We start from the raw sequence: 12,619 nt of genomic DNA on the forward strand, positions 1-12,619 counted from the left end.
AGTGAGGGGGGTAAAAGGAGTAAGAGGGGGAAACAGAGTGAGAGGGAGGAGAGAGGAGGGAATTGGGGAGAGAGGAGGGAAGGGGGGAGAGAGGAGGGGAGAGAGAGAGCAATGGGCGGGAGTGACGAGGAAAGGGGGAGGGTAGTGGGGAGAGAGGAGGGAAGGGGAGAGGGAAGGGGGGTGAGAGGATCTCTCCAACCCAGACCCGGCTACGCTGACTATCCAACCTCCAGGCGTGTCTCCACTGCTGTGGGTGCGCAGTTTCATACTTTCCCACCTCAGTACAGGGGTCCCACTTTGTTCGTGATGACAGATCGCCAGACTTCAATCTAATCGAAATGGTCTGGCAGCAGCTGAAGGACCATATCCGGAAAGTGGTGAAACCCTCCAAAAAGGATGAGTTGGCGAAAGGCATAATGAGTTTTTGGAACGATGTACTCACCGTGGAACGCTGCAATAAATATATAGACCATATTGCGGCTTTGTTGCCCATTGTGATCGCGCATCAGGAGAGTAGTACTGTAGTATTGTAAGTACAGTATGATACAGGTTAGTATGGCACATATTTTTTCTTTTCTAATAGTCAGAGTATACAGTAGTTCCAGTATAGACTAGTTTGACAGTACTAACTGCATACACAATGCCATAATGCCATAATACAGTGTGCACCTTCAGTACAGTAACTGCTCAATTTTTTTCTTTCCAGAGAGAGCAGCACCAGCCATCTAGTTACATAGTATTTAACAGTAGTCAGAGTATACAGTAGTTACAGTATAGACTAGTTTTACAGTACTACAGTAACTGCCTACTGTAGTCCAATGTGGAGTAGCTATACAGTACACAATGCCATAATACAGTATGCACCTAACTGTTCATTTTTTTTTCTTTCCAAAGAAAGCAGCACCAGCCATCTAGTACTACACATCACACAATGCCATAATACAGTACACACATAACTGCACTCATTTTTTGTTTTCTTGTCTTTTCAGGAAAAAGGGATGGCCTTGGGGGGAGGGGGGGGTGTTGTGTGCATTCTAATCTGTTTGTACAGTCAAGTGTACAGTACAGTAACTAAACAGCAGTAATGATGTACACAAAACCTCTCCTCTCTCAATGAACTACTGTACACAGAATGAGGAAGAAGATAAAGACTGAAAAATTATATTACTATACTGTATATATATATTATAAATTATATATTATTAAATAATATTATTATAAATGTGCATTATTCATGTTTATCCATGTTTTCTAAATGTTTTATAAATGTTTATCCAATTTCAATCTGCCAGAATAACTTAATAAAGACTGCATTATGTATTATTCATGATTATTTTTATATTTGTATTTTTTGGTTCCTGATAAAATAAAATAAATATTTATTTACATTCCTGCTAATCATAATCATTGACAACAACCCCCCCCCCACACACCTACAGTACACCAAAGAAAAAGAATGAATGACAATACAACATGAATCAGTTAATGGTTTTTTTAACTCTCAATTCTCACAGTGCTGTGCAAATCAGATTTACATATCAAATTCGAGAAGGGATTTTCCAAAGCGTTACCGTAAACAATGTCTCAAAGGGTTGGGGGGTGGGGGGTTGGGTGAGTCATGCGCAGTAATCAGCTCCCATCTCAAAGAGGATTACATGCAGGCGCAGTGAGGTGATTGACGCTCGGCTAGGGACGGATTAAAAACACAATGACTAGCTTCAGAAAATTAATGACTCTGTGGAGGTGTCTGTCGACAGGAGTTTGTGTGTGCGTGGGGGAGGGGGTTGCATGAAGGATTAGCTGTGCAGCAGTTCAAAGAAATTACATAGAGTAGAGTTCAGTAATTTCAAAAGGCAGTTCATCATAATAATTTGATCCCTACACCCCCAAATACAGTACATAAAAAGCACACAAATCAACCATGTGCAGTCAAATGCACAGGGTCGCAGTCAAAAGCTACAGCACAGATTGAAAATCATAATATCAAGATTGTTTTTGCAGGCTTGTGGATAAAATAACAGTTAAAAAATTATAATAATTTTTTTTTTGGGCACTCACTCAAGCAAGCAGTGGTGGGTGAAGTTACAGGCGCATGCGCAGTAATCAACTAGCTCCCATCTGAAAGAGGATTACAGTACACACAGGCGCATAGAGAGGTGATGCTCTGCTAGGGACTGATTAAAAACACAATGGCAAGCGTTTTATATTTATTTTTTTTGTTCCTGGTAAAATAAATATTTATTTACATTCCTGCTAATCATAATCATTGACAATGGTTTTTTTAACTCTCAATTCTCACAATGCTGTGCAAATGAGATTTACATTTCAAATTCAAGAAGGGATTTTCCAAAGCTTTACCGTAAACAAAGCCTCAAAGGGTTGGGGGGGGGGGGGTTGGGTGAGTCATGCACAGTAATAAGAGAGCTCCCATCTCAAAGAGGATTACACGCAGGCGCAGTGAGGCTTTTTTGCTCGGCTATGGACGGATTAAGAACACAATGTCAAGCTTCAGAAAATTAATGACTCTGTGGAGGGGGGGTTGGGTGAGTCATGCGCAGTAATCAGCTAGCTCCCATCTCAAAGAGGATTACACGCAGGCGCAGTGAGGCTTTTTTGCTCGGCTATGGACGGATTAAGAACACAATGTCAAGCTTCAGAAAATTAATGACTCTGTGGAGGGGGGGGTTGGGTGAGTCATGCGCAGTAATCAGCTAGCTCCCATCTCAAAGAGGATTACACGCAGGCGCAGTGAGGCTTTTTTGCTCGGCTATGAGCGAGCCTTGTGTGTGTTCGTGGGGGAGGGGGCTACAAGGTACAGCTGCGTGAAGTTCAAAGAAAATGACATACTGTACTTTAATTTCAAAAGGCAGTTCATCATAATAATATGATCCCTACACCCCCAAATACAGTACGTAAAAAGCACACAAATCAACCATGTGCAGTCAAACGCACAGGGTCGCAGTCAAAAGCTACAGCACAGATTGAATATCGTAATACAGTATCAAGATGGTTTTTGCAGGCTTGTGGAGAAAATAAAAATCAAGCAAGCAGTGGTGGGCGAAGTTACAGGCGCATGCGCAGTCATCACCTGCTGTCAAGCAGGAATGTGATTGAAACCAGACACACGTTCAAAGGAATGGTGTGGGAGATATGTACTGCATTGTAGAGAAGATAAGAAGTTGAAATACCCTGCAGTGCAGTAAATTATCCTGAGCGAGGGGAGAGCGCTGTATACAGTATGCCGAAATGTGACACTGTTACAGTACTGTACACGCCTATGCGTTTCAACAATTTTTAAATGAGACATACTGTACAGTACAGCACTGCAAATGCATGTATTCTTTAAATATGCAAATTTACATTTACTGCGCGCGCACACACAGACTGTGTACTGACGTAGGTTGAACACGAAGGTATTAGACTTCCAAGACAACAGCTCGCAAACGCCCCCCTGAGTTTTTACACGGCATTGCAGTATTGCAGACAGCGAGAATAAAATGCTAATATCACGAGCGCTAAAATAACGCAATTCACTCCGGGCAAAAAAAACAAAAAAATGCACCTAACCGGGATTATTTGAGTGCCGCAGATCTAGCTGTTTAAGACTCAGGTCGGCCGCCACTGTACATTAAAAACATGTGACTGTATACTGCTGATGACATAAGTATAATCCTGCAAAGTTACAGTGAAACACCACATATGAATAAGCAGTACATCAGTACATCATGCTTCCTTAATAGAAGGTAATTTTTGTCTTTCTACAGGCATATTCGATCTTGCACCATCCATGGACTCTGCACTTACCTGTTGGGAAGATTATCCTTTTTTTGTATGTTTTTTTCCCCTTCCCTTCGCTCTTCCCCCCCTTCCCCCCCTTCCCCGTTTGTGTGTACCCATTTCTGACCCAGGTATACACACTAGTATATTTAAAATACTGATGTACTGCTTATTCATATGTGGTGTTTCACTGTAACTTTGCAGGATGATACTTATGTCATCAGCAGTATACAGTCACATGTTTTTAATGTATACAAGTATATTGCTGTATTAGTTTCTGCACATATGCTTTATTAATGATTGGTTTGTGTTTTTTTTGCACTTTCAGGGTGATTTGTAGTGTCTCACGCCTCCCTGCCCAGGCAATGATCCCATGGTGACGGATTAACATTTTAGTCCAGCCCCGTGAGTACTGTCTTGTTTGGTGCACGCCCCCTCCCCCTGACGGCTGACGTCATCGCGCTTTGCAGCGCTGATGTCATCATGGGGGTGTGTTTATTCTGGGGAGAGGTGTGGCTGTGGCTGTAGTCCTCCAAGGCAGCTCTATGCTGTACTGCCATGGATTCAGACCTAGACGTCTGACATCACCACATGGCACCACGCGGTCGCTCTGACGTCATCACGTGGGTGTCAGCGTCGTGGTTATGCGACTGAACAGGGAGGGGTTAGTATCAGGGGGGTGATATATTTTGACTGTTTTCTAGTGTTTGGTAGCCTTCACCTTGAGAAAGGCAGTATTAGACTACCAAAACGGTGGTCTTTATGACATATTAAACCTCCTTTTGATTAAGACCGTGTGCCTGCTTCTTCTTTGTACTGGAACATTTGGGACTACAGGAGCTCCCAGGACCAGCGCACCGGCAGCTAAGTACCCCACCTCTATTACCCTTGATATTGCGTACGTGTCTCATCCTCTGTCTGGGGATACTAGCACCCCGTACCAGGTTCTGCATTTTGGGAAGTAGTAGGTCCCTGAGGCTGAAATCAATGTGGTTCAGCTCAGGAGACACCCAGCTCCCACACACTATTATTAAATTGAAACTGTACAATTGCCTGTAATAGTCATGCATGGAGATGCAGCATCTCCATACAGTTCATCTAGGTTTCAGTTTCAATCAGTTGCTGATCGCTAGGATTTATAGCGCAATAGCACTTAGAAAAAAAAAACAAGTCGTTAGATGTTGCATTTTTTTATCGAACTTTAAAAAACTTGTGTTAAAAAAACGTGTCCAAAGATGGGGAGTTTTTTCATAGGAAATTTTAGGTGATCCTTTGAGCATCCAACCTGTAACAATACATATATGAAGTTCATCAGAATGTACTCCCTACGTTATCCACATGGATATAGTTTCCAACGCATGTATCCAGTATGCGTCACATTTTTTAAGTAGTTGGATTCTTTTACCTCCCCTACATTGTTTAGTGACCATCTCTATGAGTAGGAATTGAAACTCGCTGATATTGTGACCATGGGGCCGATTCACTAAGCTCCGTTAATTTGCGCCAAAATGGGTGAAATCGCTCGGGCGCAAAAGGGTGAAGCCAAATGCGCTATTCAGTAAGGCTGCTCGGCGTGTTTTCGGCCTGCCTTGCCAAAAAGGGCCATATTGCGCGAGCACCTTCTTCCCCCCCTGATATCGTGCTTAAAGTTAGATAGCACGATAACTGATATAAACAAAGCAGTCTGTATGAACTGCATGGAGACGGTGCGTCTCAATGCACGGCTCTTACAGGCGATCGTGCTGTACAAATATGATTTTTAATAATAGTGTAGATGTGCAGGGGGTCTCCTGAGCTGAACCGCATTTGTTTCAGCCTCTGGGACCCCCTACTTCAGGAGATACAGGCCCCGTTATGGGGTGCCGGTATCCCCTGCACTTGTAAAGCACCCGCGTCACGTGACCAGGACATTTCAATTCTGCAGGGGATACCGGCACCCCATAACGGGGCCTGTATCTTCTGAAGTAGGGGTCCCCGAGGCTTAAGTCAGCCTGCTTCAGTTTAGGAGAGCCCCTGCTCCCATGCAATGTGATTACAATCCATATATGAATGTTTTAATTATTGTTGCTAATACACGTGAAGTTAATTAAGTTCTTGCAATTGTGTCCTGTAATGTTCGTGTATGTCCCTTTTTTTCAAAGTTGTATCTGTGTGACAGTCTATGGAAGGACTCAACCACTTCACTATAATTGTGTTTTTACTTCTTTTATATATGTTTTAGTTCACAGCATAGCTATGGTACTGTAGGGGTTAAAGCTGCAGTTCATGCAATATCCTGCATGTGTGCTTTTTTTAATAAATTAGTTCTGTAGTAAGAAAAAATACTTTTAGCATTTTCTGTTTAAAAAAAACAACTTTGAAAGACCAATTTTCTTGTATTCTATTTTAACAAGCATGCTTGTTCCTATAGCAACGATTTACATTCCCCATATTTAAAGATGTCGCCAAACTTTGCCGATCAAAGGACGGAGAACTTATTGACCGGCAGCTATGCAGTTTTTTAGGTAAGTAGAGATTGCCCACATGAAACTATTAAAGTTAAAAAAAAAACTAAAAAAAAAAAACGGGTGCCTGAACTGCAGCTTTAAGTGCTGAACTGTTGACCTGGTGAAATGATGAACTGATTAAATGAGGGAAGCACATGTGAGAATTTAGAATCACACTTTGGCGGGAACATTTCTAATACACCCTATATAACCTGCCCATTTTTTTACTTCTATGTCGGTGCTGTTGGGAGTGAGTGTGAGATAGACCGGACTTTGTGGTATTAGGAGAGATTCGTGAGTTGCTTGTTTCTGATTTCTGAGTGAGTTGATTTTTGTTATTCCAATTTTTTTGATACTTTATTATCTGTTTAGTGTGAAAGTCATTTGTTATTGTGTCGTTTTTGTTGACTGTGTGACTGTGTGACTGTGTGACTGTGTGACTGTGTGACTGTGTGACTGTGTGACATGGAGAGGAGTAGTGGACGTTGGGGTGGTGGAGTGGAGGAGCGTGGGAGTGGTGGAGTGGAGGAGGCTGGAGGAGTGGTGGCGGTGGCTGGAGGAGTGGTGGCGGTGGCTGGAGGAGTGGTGGTGGTGGCTGGAGGAGTGGAAGAGCGTGTGAGAGGAGTGGCACGTGCTGGTACACTACCGACACACTTAATCACACTGCGGCCAGATCCGCAAGCCGGGAGATTTCCCGGCTTGCTAGTGGCCGCCCCTCGGCGTGCCGCGCGTCATAGACGCGCGGTCACGCGTCTTCGGGAGCGTGCGCCCCCTGTACGCGCGTCCAGGGGCTCCCTGATGGAGCCCTGGTGTCCCGCGATCGCGGGACAGCGGCAGGGGGTTCCGGGGGACCCGGCAGACCCGACAGCGGTAGGGAGAGCGCCCCGATCGGAGGGCGCTCTTCCGCTGCTTCGGCGCGCACCCGTCACTCTCGGGCGCGCGCCAGGCTACTGCTGCGGCCAAGAACGGGCAAATGCTCGAATAAACTTGGCCGCAGCAGTACGTCCGTGCTGCCAGTGCTGGTACGTCCGTGCTGCCAGTGCAGGAGTTAATGCACAATAGCATGTTTATTGGGGACAATTGCCCCCAATAAACAACACACATCCCCCCCGCCCCCTAACACATACAGAACTCTAATGGGCAAAAAAACTATTATCCACATATGGATAATATTGCATTTGCCCATTTTAAATACATATAAATTACAATAAATACAATCAATATATATTACACTTACATTTTACAGGCACCGACGATGAAGGCCGTCTTCATCCTCATCTTCATCCTGCCCATGCCCCCTCTGATGCTGAAAAACATACACAAGAATAAAAACATCCAATTTAATGTCCCCTAATGGTGATTAAGGGGTTAACCCACCCTCACCCACCACTCGGGAGGCCTACATACCCTCCCCCACTAACCCCCCACCCCGTGAGGCCACCCACTATCCAGCCGGGAGGCCTACCCACATATCCTTGGGGCCAATACCCCCTCCCCCACCCCCAGTACCCACAATAAAAACAACACACTGCCCCACAATAAACATCATTCTATTTATTAAATACATAACCCACCCCCTGTGCCCCCCCATAAAAATATGATTTATTCTTATACATACAGGGTTCATACCCCAGGCCCACGTGAGTCCCCGGTGGGCCTGACCAGTCACCTCACAGACCTACAAGTTACCAGCATCATGTTTCACACAGGGTCTGGAGGCCTGTTGGTGGGTCCCGCCAGGCACCATGGCCCATCAGGTGAGCTCCACGAGTCACCGTGGGCCACAATGGGGTCCCCACGGTAGGCCTGCGGATGTCTGGTGGGCCCCGGGTCAGACCCACAAGTGTCTGAGGGGCCTCGGGTGGTTCCCACTGGGGTCTGGGGACCCACAGGTGGTCCCTACGGGTCCGCGGTGCCCCCACAGATGTGTGGCCACCGGTTCTTCCCCGCAGGTGTCCCCCGTGGACCACGCAGCCTGGTACCCGTAAGAAGCCCGAGGATACCTCAGGTGGTCTCCAGAGTTCTCTCGCAGACCAAAGGAACCAACCCTGTATGTAAAAAAACTAAACCGGATCTATACATTAAATACATACATCCCCCCCCCCCAACACATACAGTATAATAATGTGCAAAATAACTATTATCCAGATATGGATAATAGATTATTTGCCCATTAGGAAACACGCATAAACATAAAACATGCATAAATAAAAACATGAATTTTTAATCTTAAAATCACCACATTGCATGTTACAATAAATTCAGCATCGATTGTAAATATAAACCAATAAACCAGCAGCTACAGAAATGTATATGAAATGTCACACAATTGCATGGAATGTGTACATGATGCAATAAATCTGTGCATCATGTAACACTATGCAAAATATATGTAACAATAAAATACACTATGAACAATGTCCCCTAACCACCAATGCCATCATGAAAATCAAATAGAAACTAAGCTACATCAATACAATTACCATCAATCAATTAATCCATTTCCTAAAACAATTACAATATAATACAAATCAATTATACAATTCCCTATTCAATTCCTAAAGCCAAACCATTGCCAAAAGAATTCTAATTGAAAGTAACCACCATCATTTTAATCTAACTACCAGAAATAAGCCATTAAAAATAACCTGTAACTAAATACAAATTACATTATTCACACCAATGACAAAATAAACCTGATAAATACATTAGACATACATGAAAAGAACATAAACATTAGCAAAACAATCAATTATTATCCCTGTATGTCTATCCATATAGATAGATATACAGAACATACAGGGGCAATAATAGAGCATAAAAAACAATGCATTTACATCAAAAAATCTCATAGAATACACCCATTCAGTGTCTGTGAATGTATGTATAGCCATAGATACATTCACGGGCATTATATGGGACTGAAAAAATAAAAGACATAAATCAAAAATCCAAAAAACCTGTAAAAGTAAAAATAATAAACTTTTCTTTTGTTTACTTACCATTAGATGCCCACTCACCGAAATCCAGGCGACCCGGAAGCACTGGAACCAATCCACAGGTAACCATAAAATAAAAAACCCTTACAATCCATAACCGTGTCTTCTTTCTTCTATTTGTAATCTTTCCTGTCTGTCTTGGGGTCTTCTTTTCTTTTTTGGGGTCTTCTCCGTTTTCTTCCGCCACGCCCTTCTTCTCTTCTTAGGAGGGGAGGTGTTCCCTCCTCGGCGACTGGCTTCAAAATGAGGCGACATAGGCTTTTAAAGGCCTATGACGTCACATTTTGGTCAAATGTTTCCCACGGTCCTGATTGGGCCATGAAAAACATGTGATTTGGCCGGAAAAAAAAAATGATGACATCATTTAAAGGCAATGACGCCAGCCAATCAGAATGGCTGAGTTTCAATCACCTTTAAGATGACGTCATCAAAACCCAGATGGCCGGCGACACATGGTACGGTAGCCAATCAGAGCGTGGGAACTCCATCCCAACTATGATTGGCTCAAGTAGACCATGTGACAGAGGCTTTGCTTCAGCCAATTATTTTTGGAGGCGCAACATTGGTACCGCATGCCCGCGGGTACCTCTGGACTCCCTCGGGGACCCCGGCGGGGTCAGCCGGGGACACCCGCCGGCCTGTTGTATGGGTTTTGCGCATGCAAAAATGAAAATCAATAATTTTTTCTAAGTCCAGCTTTTTTTGCGTCTACCATGACGTGTTCTGATCAACGCAACTTTCGCATACGCTAAGGTTGCGTTGCTTAGTGCATCCCGCTTAAGGGCAGAATTTAACGCAAACAGGGTTACAAACTAGCAAAGTTGGACTTAGAAAAAATTCCTGAAAAAAGGCAGTTTTATAGAGCAAAGTGCCTGTTTGCGTTGCTAAGTGCATCGGGTTCAGCGCAACATCATGTTCTAAGAGCACTTTGCGCTCTAAAAGTGACTTAACGGAGCTTAGTGCATGACCCCCTTTGTGTCTTATCATGGATTTGTGCTGACTTATCCTTTTCTTTTTTTTTCAAGTGGTTTCTCCCACATAGACCAAACCACCTATACATATAATTGGATAAATTATAACATCTGAATTGAATGTGGTGTAAAAACTTGGATTTTTTCTTAGTGAATCACCATTTTTACCAACATGTTTTATTGCACGATAAAACAATGCAAATTCGATCGGCAATGCACTGATTTTATTACTGTTTAGTGAATAAGTCCCAACGACGCCATACAGAGTTGATGTCCCCCCACTACTCATTAGTATATCTGAAGAAGAATCCTATGAGCTTTCGAAAGCTCTGTGCTGTACACTATTATTTAACTTATGAAGAATTATAATGCTGGTCCACTGTAAGGTATCACAACATACATGAATTCTTATTGTCCTTAAGACATTGATCTCCAAATGTTACAGATTTATTGTAATAGAAGTATCCTGAGGTGTGTTAGGTTATTTCTGTGGGACAATATCACTGGCTACCTTTGTTTGACATAAAGATGCTAAACCAATGCATGTCCTGGTTTACTATTTATAGAGAACTAAAGCAAAAAAAAAATGCATTTTCTTGTTCATTTATTGTTTCTAATTTAAATGACTGATACCTTTGTATTTAAACTACAAAAAAATCTAAATCACAGTGACAATGTGAAAAGCATATGTATGCATACGTTAACTAAACAATTTACCAATTAAAGTGTGCTGTTTCGACTGTAAGACTTGAACGCAGAAGTGATAAAGCTTGGGTAGGCTTGCGTAAAATGGAATAAGAAATCATTGTGACAGAGCCTAGATCTCAGTCTGGGCTTCTGGTTCTTTTCTTTCCTTTCAAGGTCAATGTTAATGTGGTCTACATTGCATATGACAGTATTCCGAGAAATGTACGGATAATGTACAGTATTTGTATTGTAATTGTACTTTGTAAATATGATGAATATAATCTAAAGCCTGTTCTTGTAATAAATTATATTACAACTTAATAAAAACATTTGAGATGATCAGTTCAATGGACCATTTATCACATACTTGTTCACATTACAATAACTGTAGCACTAACTATAACAATAAACTGATTTATTTTGCAATAGTTCAATGTTTTAATCACTATATTGAGAGCTCATGTTGTATCCTACTGTATATCCTAGCAAATGTTTGCTCACATGGGGTCTAATAGCTAATTATTTTAAAATAATGTCTCTTCTGCACTTCGTAATGCAGAGTATACATATATCAAAATAAATCTCAGAGTAATTTTTTTTTTAATGTTTAGTAGCATAAATGTATGAAGGTATTTTGATCTTAATATATTTTGTCCTGCTATTAACTGCTGTTAATGTTTAGATAGGTAACATATTTGAATGGTTATATGTATTAATATGTGACATTAGGGAGCACAAACATACTATATAAAATGGTACTGTATATATTGTTTCATTTATCAAGTGCTATCATTTCACTTATTTTTTCTGAATTTAAAAAATGGCATATGTATAAACATTAACAATAAGAAAAATGTAAATGCATTACATTTTCAGAGTTAACATAAGTGGAAGAAGAAACAAAAATGTAAGCTTAATGCATGACATTGGTAATATCTAAATGTTGGCAAACATTTCTAACAATGGTTGGAATTTAAATTTGCTGTTTTTTTTAATTTATTGCACATTCTATTGTACTTTCTAAATCTTTGTTTTCTCCTTCTGCATGTTTTACATCTGTAATGTTCTTACAAATTCCATATTCCATCTTCTAAAGAGTAAACGACAGGTAATAAAGGATTTAGCAGAAACAACATTCCTTTGAAATCATGCATCTCTATTTTTTTCCCATGTGTTTGACGGATATACCATCAGAGTACATATCTGATAGTTTATGCTGCACTATAAAAAAAATTCTCAAACTAATGAAAATTTAGAGCATTTAAACCCAAGTCTGCCTAGACTTTAACTTTGATATATGTATTGATTTGAAACAAATTGTCCATTCTTGTTTAAGCAAATGGTAATAAGAAGCAGATGGTAAAATAAGATGATGCTAAAAATGCAATGCATCTTCATTTTTACATGGGTATAATTGACGCAATTCATCAGCAAGGCGTTCAAAACATAGAAAGTACATCATTAATAAAGATATAATAAATGCCAAAAAATTAAAAGAACCAAATAAATTCTTGCAAACCAAACCTCTTTTGCAGGTAAAGGACTGAGTATTGTAATATACAGTAGACACCATAATGTCACTGTTTTCTCTTTGTTAACCCTTGTGCTTTTATTGACAGATTCAATCTTGTTATGTCAATGACAAGTGGTTCAGAACAACATAATAGTCCAGTTCAGATCAGAATGAGGCCACATTTCA

The 12,619-nt window shown here is 41.3% G+C and overlaps 1 protein-coding gene across 2 annotated transcripts in view; it reads left to right on the forward strand.

Annotated features, from left to right (window-relative positions):
• The window catches only part of CDH12 (cadherin 12), a 1,010,774-nt gene that overhangs the window by 112,680 nt on the left and 885,475 nt on the right, over positions 1 to 12,619 (forward strand). The window lies entirely within an intron of this gene.

The sequence above is a fragment of the Ascaphus truei genome, chromosome 2 (genome assembly GCF_040206685.1).
Source record: "Ascaphus truei isolate aAscTru1 chromosome 2, aAscTru1.hap1, whole genome shotgun sequence".
NCBI lineage: Eukaryota > Metazoa > Chordata > Amphibia > Anura > Ascaphidae > Ascaphus > Ascaphus truei.